The sequence below is a fragment of the Elephas maximus genome, chromosome 3 (assembly GCF_024166365.1).
Source record: "Elephas maximus indicus isolate mEleMax1 chromosome 3, mEleMax1 primary haplotype, whole genome shotgun sequence".
NCBI lineage: Eukaryota > Metazoa > Chordata > Mammalia > Proboscidea > Elephantidae > Elephas > Elephas maximus.
In genome coordinates this window covers 670867-690622 of record NC_064821.1, presented here as the reverse complement: position 1 = coordinate 690622, position 19756 = coordinate 670867, and the positions used below count along the sequence as shown (strand labels likewise).

Here is a 19756-nt window from a genome sequence, read left to right as displayed (position 1 = left end):
GTGGGGCCCACCCTCATCCAGCATGACCTCAAGGGGACGGGTCACATCTGCAAAGACTTCCAAACAAAGTCACGTTCACAGGTACTGGGTTAGGGCTTCAGCGTGTCTTTTGCGGGGGACACAACTCAACCCACAACAGCACCTGCCCGAGGTCACGCAGCAATCGCCATCATGACACGTACAAGTGCATCAGCTCTTGGGAGACCAGCATGTGACCTCCCAGTGACTTGTTTCCCCAACGGTAAATTCAGTCAGTGATAGCCTCTGCTCTCCCAGGCTCTGATCAGGGAGAAATGAGACAAGACCGTGGGACAGCGCCTCAGTGCGGGGCGCTGATGGGCAGGGATATCCCTCAGCTCTGCTGACCATCAGCTCACAGGTGCTGGCGGGTAGGCAGGCAGGCAGGGGCGTGTGGGGGAAGCCGGCAGAGATAATTAGAGCGCGGAGTTCAGGCAGGGGGCTATCAGGGAGTCACCTAGGAGGAGAAGCTACAAATACCAGGCTTTAAATTAAGCTCTGGGGAATGTGGCTACCCAGACTCAGGGAATCAGGACTGTGGGGGCCTTGAAACCACCAATTAGGCCTTGGCTGGGACAAACCCTCATTAGGGCCCAGGAACCTGGTCACCACCCTGGGGATGCTGGGCCTTGGTGAGACAGGGTCAGGGGCCTGGCCACCTCTAGTCATCTGCCCCTCTCTGGGCCTTGGCTTCCCCATCTGGGTAATGGGGACAACATGGGACCTCCCAGAAACGGTCTGGAGAACCAGGAGCCCAAACCGGGCCCTGGGTGGTCGAGGCTGAGCAGAGGGCCAGCTGCCGAGCCTTTGTCTCCGCCCCTCCCAGCCAGCCAGCCAGCCAGCCAGCGCCAGACTGGCTGGCCCGCATTCCTGTGATGATTTATGGTGGCCAGGGAGGCCTGTGCCTCCCCCAGCCCTCAGCTGCCCGAGGGCCGTGGGGCTTGCAGGTGGACGTGCTGGCGGCTGGACTGTCCTGAGGGCGTGCACATATCCATCCATCCGTCCACCTGTCCATCCCCTGCCCCCTTCCCAGCTCTCCCTGCCCACAGAGCTGAACTCCGTTAGACAGGACCCCCACGGCCCACGCTGACCCTCCCCGGGGGACGCACACTCTTTCCCCTCCCGGCATTTTTCACCATCTCAGTCGAGAAGGAGCGCACATGTTTGCCTGGTTTCTTGTCCATCAGCCCCACTGGAACGTCAGGGATTTCTGCCTGGCTTGTTCTGTGTTTTTTGGTTTTGGTTTTTGTTCTGTGTTTGGAAGCCAGCGAGCACACAACAGTGGCTTAGCAAACACATGCTGAGGGAGCCTGGGCAGTTTGCAGGAACCGGCAGGGAAGAGCGTTAAAGCAGAGATCACGGCCGGAATGTCCGAGAGGGCAGCCACCTGGGTTGGGGAGGAATCCATCCTGGGGCTGCGGCGGGTGGGATGGTGGCCCCCATGTCCACAGCCCCCCGGAACCTCAGGGCAGCCCTTATTTGGAAACAGGGTCTTTGCAGATGTCTTGAGATGGTATCGTCCTGGATTGAGGATGGGCCCTGAGTCCAATGACAGGTGTCCTTAAAAAAAGGACAGACAGACACACAGGGAAGATGCCATGTGAGGACGGGCCACCAGAAGCTGGAAGGGACAAGGAAGGACCCACCCCTAGAGCCTCTGGAGAAAGCGTGGCCCTGCCGACACCTTGGTTTCGGACTTCTGGCCTCCAGAACCGTGAGACCATAAACGTGTTGTTCGAAGCCCCCCAGTATCACGACGGCCTCAGGCCACTCACAGAGGGACTAAGGAGCCTCAAGCCCCTTCCACAGGAGGGACAAAACCTTTTCCCCTGAATTTCCACCCCAGGTGGAGAGGGGGTTCCTCCCCGCCTGAACCCCTTTCCTGGGCCCAGCCTCCATAAGAGACCTCACCACTCCTCCTGCCTCAGTTTCCCCATCTGTCTGACGAAGATCATCCTGGGCAGTTGGAACTGTCATGATCCACACTTTCCAGGTGGGGAAACTGAGGCTTAGGGTGGTGAACAGCTGCTATGTGTGTGTGTGGTTGTGTGGCAAAATCGGGCCAGCTGAGCCAGGGGCCGCAAACCTCCCCCCAGGCCAAATGGTGGGCAGACAGGCAGTGGCAAAGAGTGGTCAGACCCCTGTGGGGCTGGAGTATTGATGCAAGGCCATAAAGGGGGGACTGCAGGGCCCCCCAGCTGCCAGTGGAGGGGGTGGCGTTAATGGCCATCGCTTCGGGCATCTGACAACAAAGACGGGCAGTAAAGGCTGCTGGCTTTATGGGGCTTGGCCCCCAGTTCCGCTCCCCTGCAGGGTGGGTCGAGTCCTGGCCAGCCAGCTGGGGCTGCCCACCAGGCCCCAAGATTGAGGGAACTGACGACGGTGTCTAGGCCCACCATGGTGGTATCCAGGCCCCCCCTTGCAGCCCAGAGCTCAGAACTGGCAGGAAACTTGCCCAAGGTTGCACCTCCAGGCCACAAAGATCCCATGCCAAGCCCATGCCTTGGTTCCCACCTGGGTTCTCTGGGCCCCACTCCCAAGGTGGACCAGAAGGTACTGAACTTGGCCTCAGAGGCTGCCCGCCACCCCAGCCACAAACCAGGGCTGGAAATTGGGTAAAACCTCCGGAAATCCCTTCCCTTGGGTTGAGGGTGGAGATAAGCCATCCGGCCCTCCCTTCTCCCCCCAGCCTGATTTCCTGGGCTGGGGGGAAGTGCTGGGTCCTAGGGGAGAAGGGGTATTGCGGGGGGGAACATCCCAGCCCTCTGCTCCTGACTGCTCCAGCGATAAATCCACCCTCAACGCCCACCTGGAGGTCCCACAACTCCATTCCCCTCCCACCCCCCGCCCCCAGTCCTTGCTGTTTCTCACACTGGCCCGGCCTTTGCCCTGGGTGTTCCACTTGCCTGTAAGGAACTTCCCAGCTTTCCCCCCAGCTCTCCACACTGCAGGCCTCCGAGGGGCCTCCCCACCTCCCTGGGGACCCCCCATGTTCTCCTGTATTGCGGCCTCTGTCCTCCATCTTCAGCTGGCACTTCTGATCCCCCTGCAACACTTCGCCTGATCGTGGGTGATTTTCTTGCTCGACGCCACCCTTTTCCTCCCTGGCCCTGGATGCTGTCTGAGCCGTGGTGGAGTTTACACCCGTCTCAGTTTTTGTACTTCTGTCCCACTGGAAGGCCAGGGCTTTCTGTTGGGTTTGTTCTCGTTGTCTAGAAGCTGGCGAGCACACCAGAAACCAGAAAGCCAAACCCACTGCTGTCAGGGTCAATTGTGACTCATAGCGACCCTACAGGACAGAGTAGAACAGCCCCATAGGGTTTCTAAGGCAGTAATCTTTACATACACGGACTGCCACATCTTTCTCCTGAGGAGCCGCTGGTGGGTTTGAACCGCTGACCTTCTGGTTGGCAGCTGAGCGCTTTAACCACTGCACCACCAGGGCTCCTCAGCAAGTGCACAGTAGCTGCTTAATAAATGCTCCTTGAATGGACATGGGGACGTGGGGACGGGGACACTTGCCCCCACCATCCTGGTCTAAGTCTGAGGTATGTCCATTTGTCGGGGGCCTGAAGTCCAGCCCAGGGCAGAGGCAGCCAGCAGGTGCTCTATCTGTGCACATCTCCCTTCTCTGGTTTCTACCTGACAAGTCGGGGAGGGGGGTGGCTGTATCCTCACCCCCTGCCTGCCCACTCCGTGAATCGCCAAGGTTACGCTGAGTAAGTGTCAACCTCTGCCTCCCATTCAAGTCCTTGATCAGGTTCTCAGGGGACTGGTAAAGGTGAGGGGCGTGGGAGTCTCCCCATTCCGGGCCTCAGTCTCTGTGCGGGTTCCACACACAGGGAGTCGGAATGTCCCTCAACCGAGGTGCTGAGGCTGGAAAGCCACAGTCACCCCACTGATGGCTGCCCCCCTGGTCCTGTCCCTGCCTCTCCACTCTCCCCAGGCCCTCCCTCCCCTCCTTGCCAGCCCCTTCCCCACTCAACAGCCAGGAGGGCTTTTCCCAGCAGCCTCAACATGGCTCTCCCTGTTTAAAGCCTCCCATGGCTTCCCTCAACCCTCCAGCCAGAGCCCTCACTTCTCCCCCAGCCCCTCCCCTCCTATCCTCCTCTCCTTCACACCCCTCCCTCTGGCCCAGCCACTAGGGGCCCTCGGTCCTTTCAGCTGCTTCCTGAACAAACTACGAATTCCCACCTCAAGCCCTTTGCACTGGCCGTTCCCTCTGCCTGGAATGCTGTTCTCTGAATGGCTCCCTCCCTCCCTCCCAGCCCCCTCTCACTCTCTGGCTCCTTCTTCCTGCCTTGGTTTCCTTCTCAGCCCTCTGCCCAGCTCCTGCTACATGTGGGTTTGGTCAGTGAGCAAGGCAGGGGGCAAACTGTAGGTGCTCAATAAGCATTTGCTGGATACAAAATGAGGTGTTATGGCCCCTGACACTCCTCCTTGCTCTAGGACAGAGCTGGGTCCCCAGGGACAAGGGGCAGGCGGGGGAGGAGGATCTGGGAGGCTAGGCAGCTGGGTGGGGAGGAAGCAGATAGAGCGGGAAGGTGCTCAGGTGGGGGCCACAGGCTGCAGGGGGGTGGGGGGAAGAATGAGAGGGCCCTCCCAGCCTCCTCCTCAAATGGGCAAACAGGAAATTCTTGTTTGTGGCGAAACGGTGAGCTTTTTCACCACCACAAGGAGAGAAATGCTCACTGAGGTCAGTGGGGTTACATAGCTGACCATGCTGAGATAACCCTGAGAGCTCCAGAGAGTGGAGGGGCCCCCCCAGCCACTCCCCAGGGCACAGGAAGGGGCAGGAGAGCCTTCCAGTACCAGGAGCTCAGCCCCACCACAGGACTCCTCTCCTGCATACCACCTCCCAGGGCAACCTGTCACCCATGGGAGGTGCAGGCCAGATGGAGGAGGACACCCAGCTGAGAGGGAGAACACAACCAGAGAAGGCAGATGCAGCCAGAGAAAGGGGGACATAGGTGGAGAAAGGAGGGACACAGAGAAATGGGGGACAGATAGAGAAACGGAGGACACAGCCAGAGAAAGGGGGACATAGGCAGAGAAAGGGGGGACACACCCAAAGAGGGGGCACAGCCAGATAAAGGGGGGACACAGATGGAGAAAGGGGGGACACTGACGGAGAAAGGCGACATAGTTGGAGAAGGGGGGGCACTGCCAGAGAAAGGCGGGATCCAGCCAGAGGAGCAGGGAACCCAGTTGAGAGAGGACCCAGCCGGAGGAGGGGAGGACACAGCTGAGGGGGGGAACCCAGCCACAGAATGGGGTGATCCAGCAGAGGAAGGGGGACCCAGCTGGAGGAGATGGGACACAATTGATGGGGGAACACAGCTGGAAAAGGGGGAACCCAGCTGCAGAAGGGGTGACCCAGATGAAGAGGAGGACGACCCAGATAGAGGAGGGTGTGCCGGCGGCTGTCAGGGCCCAGCACACTGGAGGACCCCTCCCCAGTCTCGGTCCAGCTGGACCCAGTGTGGGGCCGAAGGTCACAGTGCCTGCAATCCCCCACAGGCCACCCCCCCGGCAATCATGCCAGGTTCCCATTACACCATGGGAGCCTGGGGCAGGGTCTGCCCAAGGCCAAGGGGCCCAGGCTATAAAGTAACTACCCACAGGGCCCCTGGGAGAACCTTTGCCCCCACAACGACTGTCTGCTCAGCCCCCTCCCGGGGACAAAGTCCACGAGGCCCCACTTGGGGACAGGCCGCTGGGCTGGCAGGGGGACCCCAGAGTGAGAATGTTGGGAGGAGGCGAACCCAGCCTTGTCCTTCGTAACACGGACAGGGACGTTCATTTCCTTCATCATCACAGGAATGGGGAAAAACCAAGAAACAACCTAAGCGTCCAGCATTCAGGGACCAGCTGGACCTGAGCTATAGAGACTATGAACGATTGCAGAGAACGTTGCCACGGCAGAAAGGCCCGGAGGATGGAAACAAAAGGGTATATTTTTGCACTGTGCAACATGGCTAATGGAAAACCCAAAAAAACGTGTTTTCTCTAAGCCAGATATAGGTTTGCAAATACTCAGAGAGGGCGGGATCGGTCTTACTCAGCAGCTGCCACCTTCTGGCCAACCGCCCAAGCCACCGTGTGCCGCATGCCCAGCGGGCCAGCTCTCAGCAGCTCCTGGGTCAGAGAGGAAAAGGGGGAGACCACCCAAGGGAGCCCGAGAACCATGGGGGGAATCTGAGCCCGCTCGGAGGACCCTCTAATGAACAACAACAAAAAAATGAATAAATAAATGAACAATTGAATGAATAAATGAGTGATCAAGCAGGGCTGGGCAGGTTCCAACAAATTTAGCTTTAAAATCTCACCTACTCTTTAAATATCTTTAAAAAAAAATGTACTGAGGTAAAATTCACAGAACGTAAAAGAACCGCTTAGAATTGTACGATTGCGTGGCATTTAACACATTCATGTTATGCCGCCACCACCTCTGTCTGGTTCCAGAACCTTCTCCCCACCCCAAAAGGAAAGCCCGAGCCCACTAGCAGCCACCCCTCATTCACCGTCCTGCAGCCCCTGGCAGCCATTCATCCGTCTCTATGGACCTGCTTGTTCTGGACTCACAGAGATGGAATCAGGCTCTTTGTGGCCTTTTGTGACTGTCTGCTCTCACCCAGCGTGGTGTCTTCAAGGCTCATCCCCACCAGAGAGCGTATCAGGGCTTCACTCGTTTTACGACCCCGCGGTGGGGATGGACCACGCTGCGTTGAAACATCTGCGGACAACACTTGAGTTGTTTCCGCCTCTGGGCTGCTGTGAAGAGCGCTGCTCAGAACCTCTGTGCAGAACCTCACCTACTCCTGTATCCTTCGGGTTTCTGACGAGAACTGATTCTTTGGGACTCCTGGGACTAGACTGAAACAGAAGCTGCAGCTGGTTTTGATCTCCCCCAAATCGGCCATAAAACACTCAAGAGAAACCAGGAGGGCAAATCAGATGAGGCTTCCTCCTGGGGGCGAGGGTCTGAGGGGCTCTGAAATCTTTACATTGCAAGTTCAGTTTGTAGCCCTCTGTTCAAATGTCAACCATGGTTCCCTACTGCGCTCAGGAGAAGCCTAAGCTCCTGACGGCTGGGCCCCCGTTCCCTTTCCAACCTCACCCTGTTCCGGCTCACTCCCACCTCAGGGCCTCTGCGCTGGCTGGTCCCTCTACCTGGAGTGTCCTCCTCCCCCTGCTGCAGCCTCTTGTCCCTCAGGGAGTCTGCCTGACCCTACTAATGTTCCTGACTCCGCACCTGCCCTGGTCACTCAGTCAGACCTTTATTTTGGGATGGTTTCTTTACTGTCTGCCTCCCTACCAACTCCCCACCCAGACGGAGGCCCATTAGGGCAGAAACTGGTTTGGCTGGCTGCCCAGCACAGCACTTGGTATACAGCAGGTGCCTATTAACGTAGGATGGAAGCAAAGAGGGCACAGGTGAGCTGGTCTCCATTCTGGCACCGTCACAGCCTTGCTGGCGTCCCTGTTCGCACAGCCCCCATCCCCAAGGCCACGCTGATAAAGCCCCTCAAACATTATTGGGCACTGCTGGCCCCGAGATCGCTTGAGATGACTCAGCACTTGCGACTGCTGTTGCCGGGGCCCCCAGGTGGGCAGGGAGTGGTCGTCCCTGGGGGCCGCCCTGAACCTCAGTCCTTCACGGAAACGCCCACGGCTGCCTGGTGGGGGGGCGGGGGCGGGCCCGGCATGGCTTCCCCTTGAGCCCATTCTGCAGCTGGGGAAACTGAGGTGAGAGTGGGGGCAGGGCACATCTGGTGACTGGCCTCACCCTGGAGCTTGCAGAGCACCAACGACCTGCTAGGTGCTTTTTACACAGGTGTTTCCTCGTGTTGTTGGTTCACAGCCGCATGAGGCAGGGAAAGATATGGTCTGGAGTATGCCCCTCACCAGAGGTCACCTGGCGGTAAGCGGCAGGGCTGGGCCTTGACCCAGGTCTCATCTGACCGCACAGTCCCACCTGATGACCTGTCGCCGCACAGGGACCTGAGAACACCAATGAGCAAGAGGACAAATGGAACGATGAATGGAGGGATGGGTGGGTGGCTGGACAGACAGGTAAACGGGTGGATCAGTGGATGGGTGAGAACGGGGCTCAGTGGCGACTGCAGGAGGTTAGTTGGGTGGGAGAGCCTGGAGCCTGGAATCCCTCCCAACTGCTCACTGGGGGTGGGGGGGGCAGGGGGCGGGGGGACGTGATCAAAAGCCAAAGCCAGCACCATGACCCCCCCTCCTAGCTCCTGGGGGCATCACACAAGGACTCCGGCCCCAGAGGAGGACGGAAACCGAGCCAGGCCACACAGCCGTGGGGAGCCGTGTCAAGCCCCCAGGGTTTTTGCCAGGACAATCCACTTTGCAGCCATTACTGAGAACCTCCTGTATGCCAAGACTGGACACTGGGGACACAGGGTGCCCGAGAGAGATCAGGGGCTGCCCTTAGGGAGACCCAGGCCAGTGGAGGAGATGGAGAATATCAAATAGAAGCGCAAGACAGGTGTCAGCTGGGGGCCCAGAGAAATAAGACAGCATCGCAGCATTAGGGGAGGGCAGGGTCCCCCAGTACCTGGCACACTAGAACCAAAACAAAACCCACTGCTGTCAAGTTGATTCCAGCTCACAGCAAGCCATGTGTGTTAGAGTAAAACTATGCTCCACAGGGTTTTCTTAGCTACAATCTTTACAGAAGCAGATTGCCAGGACTTTATTCTGTGGTGCCGCCAGATGGAACTGAACTGCTAGACTTTATGTTAACAACGTTGTTGTTCTTAGGTGCCGTTGAGTTGATTCCGACTCATGGCGGCCCCGTGTGACAGAGCAGAACTGTTCCATAGGGTTTCCTAGGCTGTAATCTTTACGGGAGCAGGTTGCCAAGCCCCTCTTCTTCAGAGCGGTTGGTGGGTTCAAGCCACTGACCTTTTAGTTAGCAGCCGAGGGCTTAACCATTGTGTTACCAGGGCTCCTTTTTAGATTAACAGACAATCAGAAACTCTTTGGCACCCAAGGCCCTGCCCAGCACGCAGGAGGGCTTAGTCAATGTCTGCTGTTCGACCTCGGGCCCTGTCCTGCCCTCTCTGGGCTCTGCCTCCCACGAACCCCCTCCTGGCTGCACCTGACCCTGGGGGCTCCCCGCCAGGCGGCCCTTTCGTTTCCCGTTTCCTGTCATCACTCCAGGCGGCCGGCCTTGCGGACGCAGATGCTGCAGCCGGCCCGGCAGGCTTGCAGGAAATTGGGGAACTGATTCTGGGCAGGGCAGAGACATCCGGCCACTCGGCCACCCCCCCCATTGGCCATGGTCCCTGCTCTGAACAGACACAACACCCCCCCCCGCCCATGAGATATTAATAAAAACGTCTTTAAAAGCATGACACACATGTATTCGCACAGGCTGGCATCTGTGCTTCTCTAGATTTTCTGACTGCAAGGTTCCAGGGACGTTCACAGACACTAAACCCTTCTTTTTCTCTCTTGGCCAGGCATTCATGAGATCAAGGGCCACCTTGGACCATCGGTGTTCTCATTCGTGAAGTGGGTGGGATGCACAGGGGGCATTCAGGTGAGGACCAGGACAACTGAGGGAGTACGCTGTTCAGGTGGGATGGGGCGGGGCAGGGGGGCTGTCTCGGGCAGAAGAACAAGGGGGGTTGCTTGTTGTTGTCGCTGTCTACTCAATTCTGACTTTTAGTGACCCCACCTGATAGCACAGACCTGCCCCATAGGGTTTTCTAGGCTGTAATCTTTACAGAAGCAGATCACCAGGTCTTTTCTTCTGCGGAGACGCTGGATGGGTTCAAACCGCCAACCTTTCAGTTAGCAGCCCAGTGCTTGACCGTTTCGCCACCAGGGCTGATTCAGGGCGTTGCTTACCAATCCCATTTCACAGTTGGGGAAACTGAGGCCCATGGAGTTGGGGGGGCACCAGTAGGCTGGCACTGGGGTCGCACCCATGGCAGAGAGCAGCTGAGAGAAACGTCCAGGACGACAGCATGGGGAGGGAGGTGGTCGGCATGACAACGACATGCAAATCTGGGAGCCCCCCACCACCCCTGCGCATCCCCACTGTCCGCATGGGGCCCATGTCACACATGGAGCAACTCAGGCACAGAGAAATGACTGAAATCCAGGATCGAGCCCCTTGGCCGCCTCATCAGGGCCTCGTGGGGCTGGGAGGTGCCGACAAGGTGATGCTCGGTGATACCGGTCCAAAAGCACGGACCCTGGAGGCAGCAGACAAAAGCCGCCAAGGATCAAAAAGCCCCAAGTCAGGAACCTCTCTCCTCTTTAAGCAATGACATGTCTCTCGCGTCATTGCACACGGGGTCCCAGGCCCCCAGGCCTGCCCACTCCAAACCACGCATGATGTTGTTCACTGCGCCTACCAGGGGCTCTGTAACAAAACCCTGGGCCCTCGCCGCCCCGAGCCTCAGTCTCCCCAAGAACGGGGCTGAGAGTGGCCAAGGGTTCAAGGACTGTGAGCAGGGTCTGGTACTAAGGCAGTTAGAAATCCTGCCCTCAGGGCTTCCTGCAAATCTGCCCCAGGCAGCCCCAGAAGGGCTCTCCCTGCCCCCAGTGCAAATACCAACAGTCAGAGTGTTTGAGGGTCAGCCCAGCCAGCAGCAGGTATGGGGCACCCACGGGGCCGGAGCATCCTGCCCTGGCTGTGCCAACTGGGTCCTCACAGATGGGCACTTGGGGCAGACTTGGCCCACAGTCACGGCAGGAAGGAAGGGCTTACTTCCCCTCTCCCGCCCAGGCGTCAAGAGGAAGGGGCCCCAGGGGTTTAGGGCCTGGGTCCCCGCCGGAGGCTCTGCAGATCCCTGGCCAAGGGCAGTGGATAAGGACGGCCAGTGGTGTGCACAGACCCAAACACATTACATCTGCGTTCAGGCCACCTGCCTGAGGCTGAGGCCGCCAGGGCACACAGCTGGCGCCTAGTACATGCCTGTTGTTCCTTCACTAGGAGCGGACTTGAAGGCAGGTTCCGGATAAAGGGAAATTAGTGACGATGATAAAAAGCACCCCTTGAAACACTGTCCCCACTTTATAGACGAGGAAACCGAAGCAGGGCCAGGCAGAGCCTGGCTGACCTCTCCCTGCCCCATACTTGTTCCATCAACGGAATTAACAACCTCAGAAGCAACCGTACGTCCTGCCACCTTTCCAAGAATCCATGCGCCCCGTCCTGGGCGGTGGACCAGCCGGAGGGGGACAAGGAGAGGGCGGGCGGCCCAACAGCCGGGCAGGGTGCCAGCTGAGGCAAGGGCCGCCGCCAGGGGCGGGGAGCGGCGGGAGGATCCATGCCCAAGCATGCCTGTCCCACTGAGGGCTCGTGGGGCTGGGGCCAGCCGCCTGCCTCGCCCTGGGAAAAGGGCAGTTAGAGGGGAATTACGGGGTGGTGTGGTGGGGGTGCGGGGGGGCGGAGGTGCAGAGAGAAGGACAGACAAAGACATACACACAGACAGACAGGGCTTGGGCTTGAGCGCCAATCCCTCAATTAAAAGCAGGGTGACTTCGGATGGGGCACCCCTGTCCAGCCCCTCTGGGACCCTGGGCCCAGCCAGCGACTCTGGGAAAATTTATTGGGCTTTCATTAAAGGGGGGTGATCAGGACAATGATTACAGAGGGAAGGGTGGCTGGCCCCCCACCCCCTGCAGATGGGGCACTGTGCAGGGGTGGGGCCAGAAGAGCCAGAAGCTGGGCTGCAGCAGGGCCCTTGGAGCTGGGGGACCAGGGAGCCGCTGTGTCCCCACCTGACATGATCGCAAATTCAGAAGACTCCCATCCAAGGCAACGGGCTTGGCGCCCCGAGAGGTGGGGGGTTCCAGGCACAGCTGCCACGACAGTCAAGGCTGGACCAATCCCAGGACCTTCGGAGACCCCTCATGGGACAGATGAAAAAGACACATGGCCACATGCCAAGGCCTGAGGACGCTGCAGCCACGAGAGAGACCGCTGGACACATGGACACCCATGTGGCCCTGAACACAGACACGCTCACAGACGTGCATATGGACACGCTGATGCCCCTGCGGACGGACAGACTAAGCACAGGGACAAGCCCAGGCACCCAGACACAGACACAAACACAGACACGCCCGCGAGATAAGGCCAGCACCCAGCCCTGTGACTCCGCCCTGTGCCTCCGAGCACCTCTCACGCAGGAAACGGGGTCACAAGAGCGGAAGTCACCTGCTTCGTTCATGGACGTGCCCGGCTGGGACAGGGCGTACACGGCAGGCACTCACTAAATACTCAGATCCAGGCGTGAACGAAGACCCTGGTGGCTGTGGTCCACTCCCATCTCATGCCCCACCCACAAGGCAGACAGGGACCCCTGGGAAAAGCCAATCCTCAATCACCTGCCTGGGGCATGGACCTACCCAGCAGGGAAGCCAAGACCCAAGAGTCAGGGGCCTTCTCTATGATCAGAGCATCCTGGGGCCACAGCAGCAAAGACCCACACACGGCGCAGCACAAACAACTGAGATTTATTCTCCCACAGTTCCGGAGCCCAGGTCCAGATTCAGAGTGTGTGCTCCCTCAGGAGGCTCTCGGGGAGGGTCCTCCTTTGTCTCTTCCAGCTGCTGATGGCTCCAGGCGTTTCCTTGGCTCCTGGCCACATCACTGCAGTCTCTGCTTCCATCATCAGGAGGCCCCTGCTCTCAGCCTCTGTGTCCAAATCTCCCTCTTCTTACAAGGACAGCAGTTACTGGCTTAAGAACCCACCCTATGGTGGTTCTGGTGAAGATTAGACCACAGCCTTCAGTGTGGATCACACCTCAACACAAAAAGAACAAAAACCCTCACCACTGGACCAACGAGCAACATCACGATAAACGGAGAAAAGATTGAAGTGGTCAAGGATTTCATTCTACTTGGATCCACAATCAACGCCCATGAAAGCAGCAGTCAAGGAATCAAAAGATGCATTGCATTGGGCAAATGTGCTACTAAAGATCTCTCTAAAGCGCTGAAAAGCAAAGACGTCACTTTAAAAACTAAGGTGCACCTGACCCAAGCCCGGTGTTTTCAACTGCCTCATATGCGTGTGAAAGCCAGACAGAGAATAAGGAAGACCAAAGGAGAACTGATGCCTTTGAATTATGGTGAAGAATACTGAATACACCATGGACTTCCAGAAGAATGAACAAATTTGTTTTGGAAGAAGTACAGCCAGAATGCTCCTTAGAAGAGAAGATGGTAAGACTTTGTCTCATACTTTGAACACGTCATCAGGAAGGCCCAGTCCCTGGAGAAGGACATCATGCCTGGAGGGTCCGTGTAAAAGAGGAAGACCCTCATGGAGATGGACTGAGACAGTGGCTCAAACGTAACGATTCTGAGGATGGTGCAGGACTGGGCAATGTTTTGTTCTGTCATACACAGGGTCACTATGAGTCGAAGCCAACTCGACAGCACCCAGCAACAACTATGGTGGGTTCAGCAGTAGAATGCTCTCCTTCCAAGCAGGAGCCAGGTTCTCTTCGCATCCAACATAACCTCACGTAGCAGTTACCACCTGTCTGTCAGTACGGGCTTGCATGTTGCTATGATGCCGAACAGATTGCAACTAAGAGACTAGGAAAAAAGGCCTGGTGATCAGCTTCTAAAAATTAGCCACTGAAAACCCTATAGACCACATCATTCCGATCCACAACCTATCACGAGAATGGCGCAGGACGGCCAGCATTTGGTTCTGTTGTGCACGGGGCTGCCACGCGCCTGGGCCAACTCGATGGTGGCCAACAGCAGCTACTCAAACACGACTTTACGTCAGCTCATTACTTCCGCAAAGACCCTACTTCCAAGTAAGGTCTCATTCTGAGGTCTGGGGGGACACTGTTCAGCCAGGGACAGGTTTCTTCCTGGAATGTGGTTTCTATCTGTCCCCTTCTTCACCGTCTAGGAGGCCCCTGAGGCCGCTGCAGCTGCTGTGCACAGGACATGCACGTTGGACACTCAAAAAGTATGGGCGGCAGGCCTGCGGGAGTGGTGGGGTGCCAACTCCACACCCATCCCAGCCCCCTGCTCCCTGGTCCGGAGCACGGGACCAGCTGCACTCCTCGCCAGAGCCTTCAATGGGCAGATTAGTTACCATTTAACCCTATGACCCCCAATTGTCCCTTGGCTGTGCGCCGCCGGACAAGCGGAGAAAGGGCGGTCTATGCCCCGCCCCTGCGTGTGCCCACCCACCGGGTGCACACCCTGTGGCTGCCCCCTGACCCGGTGGGGCCTCAGGCCTGGCAACTCACGTCTCATCCTAAATGGGGGTCACTAGGCCGTCGCAAAGGGCCAGTATCCGCTGCAGTCAGCACCCCAAATTGGCTGCCCATGGGGTAGATGCCAGCAGCCGGGGCAGCGTCAGTCCCGCTCCAGTTGGAGCCAAGAAGTGGAGAATTAAGGGGCTTGGAAGGACCTGGAAATAGACCCTTGTGTCAGGTGGGGAAACTAAGGCACAGAGAGGGTGCTGCTCAGGTCACATGGCCGGGAGGGGACAGCATTTGAACCCGGATCCCTCCATGCTCCAACCTCAGCCTGCTCCAGACCCCTCAGCGGGCAAGGGAGGCGGGTTGACCTGTGCCCACTCCAGCTGATTTTAACCACTGACCCCAAGACGCAGCTCTGTGAGCCTACACCATGGCTAATGGTTAACCAGCTCCTCTAACAGCAAGCTCCCTGCGGCCTCCTGGAGCAGGGGCCCCACGAGATGAATAGGCCACCCCACCACAGGCATGCACGTGCTCACTAACCCTCGCCATCTACACACTTCGGCTCAGACGTGCACACAGGCTCTGCACAGACACCCCCACATCTAAACAAAGAGTCCCACAAGGTGTCACCCCATCACATACACATGGGGGCACAGATACTCGGGCGGCCCCCGTGTGCAGGTTCAAGCCCACCCACTCTGCACGTGCAGATTCCAGACACATATGCTGCCACGCCACACATGGGCACACGGAAAGGCCACGTCACATAGTGGGCACCCCACATACCCAAACACACCAGGCGCCATGATGTACACGCAGATACGTGAAATGACAGATGAACGCAAACGACGCCGTCAGAGACGGAGCACTGCCGTTGCTGGGTGCCGTTGAGTCAGCTCCGACTCCTAGCGACCCCACGTGACAGGGTAGAACTGTCCCATAGGGCTTCCTAGGCTGTAATCTTTACAGAAGCAGACGGCCAGGCCTCTCTCCTGGGGAGCCACTGGGGGGGTTGGATCCACCAACCTTTCGGTTAGCAGCCGAGTGCTTAACCACTGTGTCACCAGAGCTCCTTAACGAAACGTTATTCAGCCACAAAGAGAAATGAAGCCCTGGTGCATGTCACAACGTGGGTGAACCTTGAAAACATCAGGCTGAGGAAAATAAGTCAGTTACAAAAGGACAAACACCGTATGATCTCAGTTATATGAGACAAGCAAACACATAGAAACCAAAGGCAATTTGTGGTTACCAGGAGGGGAAGGAGAAGCTTCGGCCCGGGGGCAACGAGGCTGGGCTCCTGGTGGTGGAACGATCTGGAAGAGGCAAGCGAGGATGGCCGCACCACGTGAAGGACACGGTCACCACGCTGTATGTGGAGAAATGGTCCACACGGCGTGTTTTGTTGTGTTTTCACGATTAAAAAAAAAAAGATTTAAACGTTACAAAAAAAAAAAGTGCTGCCAGATGTATCCACACAGCCACGCACAGGAGACCCACGGACACGCACACGCTCGCCTGTAACGGGGTGGGGGGCACCAAGGACACCAGTGCCCACCGCTGCGTATGTACTTATTCATTTAGTAGGGAGTCCCTGGGTGGCAAAAACAGCTAAGCGCTCGGCTGTTAGCAGAAAGGTTGGCAGCTCAAACCCACCTAGAGGTGCCTTGGAAGAAAGACCTGGTGATCTGCTTCCGGAAGGTCACAGCCTTGAAGACCCTGTGGAGCAGTTCTGCTCTGCACACTTGGGGTCACCGTGAGCCAAGAGCGACTTGACGGGCACCAACAACAACAATCCATTTAGTATCTGGCCCAGCTCACGATGTAGGTATTACTGCTGCCCTTATTCTGCACACAAGGAAACTGAGGCCGAGAGAGGCAAAGCAACTTGCTCAAGGTCACACAGCCCGCACACGGCAGAGCCGGGGCTCAGCCTGTTGCCAGAAGTACTGAAGATGCTCCTGCCAGACCCTGCTTGGGCGAATGCAGACCCTGGCCCTGGACCCCCCAGCCACGTGACCAAGTGCCTCACTGCGTACACGCGTACAGCCAAGTTGCGGGCCTGACCGGACGCGGCCCACCACGCCCATCCCCAGCCAGGGCGCTGAGTAGGGCGGCCACTCTGCCCCCCAGGCACCGCTCCCTGCTAGGGCCGCGTGTGTTATTAGAAAGCGCGGGGCGGGGCCGGGGCGCTTGGCAGCAGGCAGCAGGGTGGGGAGCTGGTGGTGGGTGTGGGGCCAGGCTTGGCGGCGGTGACCCGGTGGCTGAGCGGCGGGCAACAGCCCGATAAGGTTCTTCCGGCTGAGTCAGCATGGTTCCTGGTGCTGGCACGGGCCGGGAACCATGCCAGGGGCTGGTGGGTGGGCACCCTCCCCAAGTGCCATGGCCCGGCTGGTCCCATGCCAGCAGCCGCAGCGCCTTTGATGAGGCAGTGGGGAGGGCTGGGCTCCTGAGGGGCTTCCGATCCCCCTGCCCTGCCCACACACGCCACCCAGGCTCTGGTGCCTAGGAAGACACCCGGCTGGCACTGGGGACCCAGGGACCTGGCTCCTGGCCCACTCAGCAAACACTCTGCCTCCAGCACTCAAGCCAGCGCTGGGCTCTGAAGCTGCTGCCTGGCTGCCGGGCCTTTGCCCACACTGACCCTCCACCCAGAATCCCTGCATCTCTGGCCAAGTCCCAACTCACCCTTCTGTCCAGCCCCGCAGTCCCGGCCACAGCACTGGCCTCATCCACTCCTGCCTGGACCGTGGACTCCTCCATTCTCTCCCCAGCACAAGTCCCCAGAGAGGGCTCCTCCTGGCATCTCTCTCCCTCCCCAACTCCATGACTCCCCTTTAACTCCATTCCTGGGCCCACCTTTGATCTCCCCTACCGGCTTGCCCACTCTTCCCCTCCCACTTTATGAGCCAGCCACACTGCTCCAGAAGCCCTTCTCTGGCTACCTGGTGAACTCCTACACAACCTGTGAAGTCCCAGCTCCAATGCCCCATCTCTGTGCAGCCTTCCCTTCACTCCGCCTTCCTCCCTTCTAACTTCTGGTGGGAAGAGTGAGCCCCGTTTCGAGGCCTTGTGTGTATGTAAATGGATTAAGCTGTTTTGCGCTTTTCTTTGTAGGGGCTCACTGGTGTCATCGGTCTCAGTCTGGCTCCCGACCCCAAAACAAAGATCTGGGCCATAGACCTTCATGACCCAAACAGCCCAGAGACAACAGTAATCGGGGTGGGGGGGCTCCCAGGCAGGGTGAGGGAAACGTCTGCCACCCCCTCCTTGAGCCCCTGCAAGTCTAACCCCCCCCTCCCCCACTGCCCCAGCGACTTCCAGGAGTGGAGGCTCTTTAGTGCAGTTGTTTATAACAGCAAAGCAACCAAAAACCCCATCAACAGAGGAAACAGAGCATCACGTTGGGGTACGACCCAGAACCAGAGACTCAGAATTCTCTGGTACAAAGGGACGGACAGACAGACAGACGGACAGATGGACAGAGGCACACTGAGGTGACAACACAGCCCATTAAACTCAGCATCTGGTGGAAGCTCTCAGCCCTCTGCAAGATCACACTTTGGAAATCGTGCAGCTTTGTAGGTGTAAATGGACTGAGAAAGGCTGATTGGCAAGGCTGGGGGTCTCAGGTCTTGTTGGAAATGTTCTATTTTTCCCCCAAGGAAAACATTCTCAAGGATATACCTGGCATCAAAAATGGGCTTAAAGCATGTGTGTGTGATTAAAAGATCTCAGTGAACCAGATTTCAGCCTGGCCTCTTGCCGAGGACGCGTGTGAGGTCTGTGGCTTCGCCTCCGCGTTGTCAGGGCTGGTGGCCGAGGCTGACACCTGATGGGCTGGGTCAGGAAGAGGCAGGGAACTACACGGGAGCCCAGGGAAGGGGTGAGGGCCGGGTCGGGTCCACACAAGGGCCAAGTGGCCTCCTGGGGCCGGCTGGGCAGATCTGCTCTCCACCTTTGTCCACACGCCAGGCACCGGTCCTGCCTGACCCAGAGGAGAGCATGGTGTCAAGACCTGCCTGTGCCTACGGCCCAGCTGACCCACCCTGGGCCACCTGCCTCCACCGAGGCCTGGTAAGGTCACCCTGCAGTCAGGCAGTGCCACATCCGAGCCCTGGCCTCCCTGTACACGGCCAAGGCTCATCCTTCCATCCTCCTGGGGCTGCTCCAGCGGGTCCTGCAGTCAAGTCCCAACTCTGACACCTTACCACGTGGCTGTAAACAAGTGGCTTGACTGCCCGTGACTCAGTATCCCCATCTGCACAATGGGGGCAAGAGTGATTACCCTCCTGGGGTCAAGACAACACATAGAAAGCACCCCACCCTGCATGTAGTTAGGGGATGAACACCAGCCATGACTGTCACTTCCACGTCTCTGGGCTCATCTGTGAGTTCTGCGGCCTGCAGATCTTACCTCCCGACGTTTAAGGCAAACCCAAACCACAGAGAGATGCCACTCCCCGCCCACCAGGATGGCGAGGACCAAGAAGTCAGGTGATAACAAGGGTTGGCAAGGATGTGGACAAATCAGAACCCTCATCCATTGCTGCTGGGGTTGTAAAACAGTGTGGTTTCTCAAACAGCTAAACCCAGAACTACCACATGACCCAGCAATTCCACTCCCAGACGTCGCCCCAAAAGGACCGAAAGCAGAGACTCAAACAGATACTTGCACACCACTGTTCACAGCAGTGCTGCTCACAATAGCCAAAAGGTGGAAAACAACCCACGTGCCCATCGACGGATGAACGTGTGAACAAAGCGTGGTCCATCCACAGGATGCAATATTAAAAAAAAAAAAAACCCATTGCTGTTGAGTCGATTCCCACTCATAGCGACCCTACAGGACACAGCAGAACTGCCCCGTAGGGTTTCCAAGGAACTCCTGGTGGATTCGAACTGCTGGCCTTTTGGTTAGCAGCCGTAGCTCTTAACCACTGCGCCACCAGGGTTTCCGGATGGAATATTACTCAGTCATAGAAAGGAATAAAGCTCAGATACATGCTACAACGTGGATAAACCTTGAAAACATGTGCAGTGAAAGAAGCCAGACATAAAAAGCCACACCGTACACGACTCCATTTATATGACCTGTCCGAAAGTAGATGGGTGGGTGCCGAGGGCAGGGCACGATGCGGGGGGCGGGGGGGTTCCTTTTAGGGTGACGAAATATCCTTGAGTTAAATTATGGTTTATAGTTTATAAATTACGGCTGCACACATCTGTGAATATACTAAAAACCGCTGACTTATAAATCAATTACCTACACTGACTTAAATTAACGGATGAATTACATGGTATGTGAACTACATCTCAATAGTGCTGTTTTTAAAACCTCAACATGTATTTGAATTATTGATACTAAAGACTGAAATTCTTAAGCGGCTGAAGATCAAGGATTAAGAGCCTGCAGTTGAGCGACTCAAACAGATACAGGTTCACTGATGTTCACAGGAGCACTGCTCACAGGAGCCAAAAGGTGGAAACAGCCCAGCGGCCATCAACACAG

The 19756-nt window shown here is 57.5% G+C and overlaps 1 protein-coding gene across 1 annotated transcript in view; it reads right to left on the bottom strand.

The window, feature by feature from the left end:
* ARID3A (AT-rich interaction domain 3A) overlaps positions 1–19756 on the bottom strand; it is a 40885-nt gene that overhangs the window by 12147 nt on the left and 8982 nt on the right. The window lies entirely within an intron of this gene.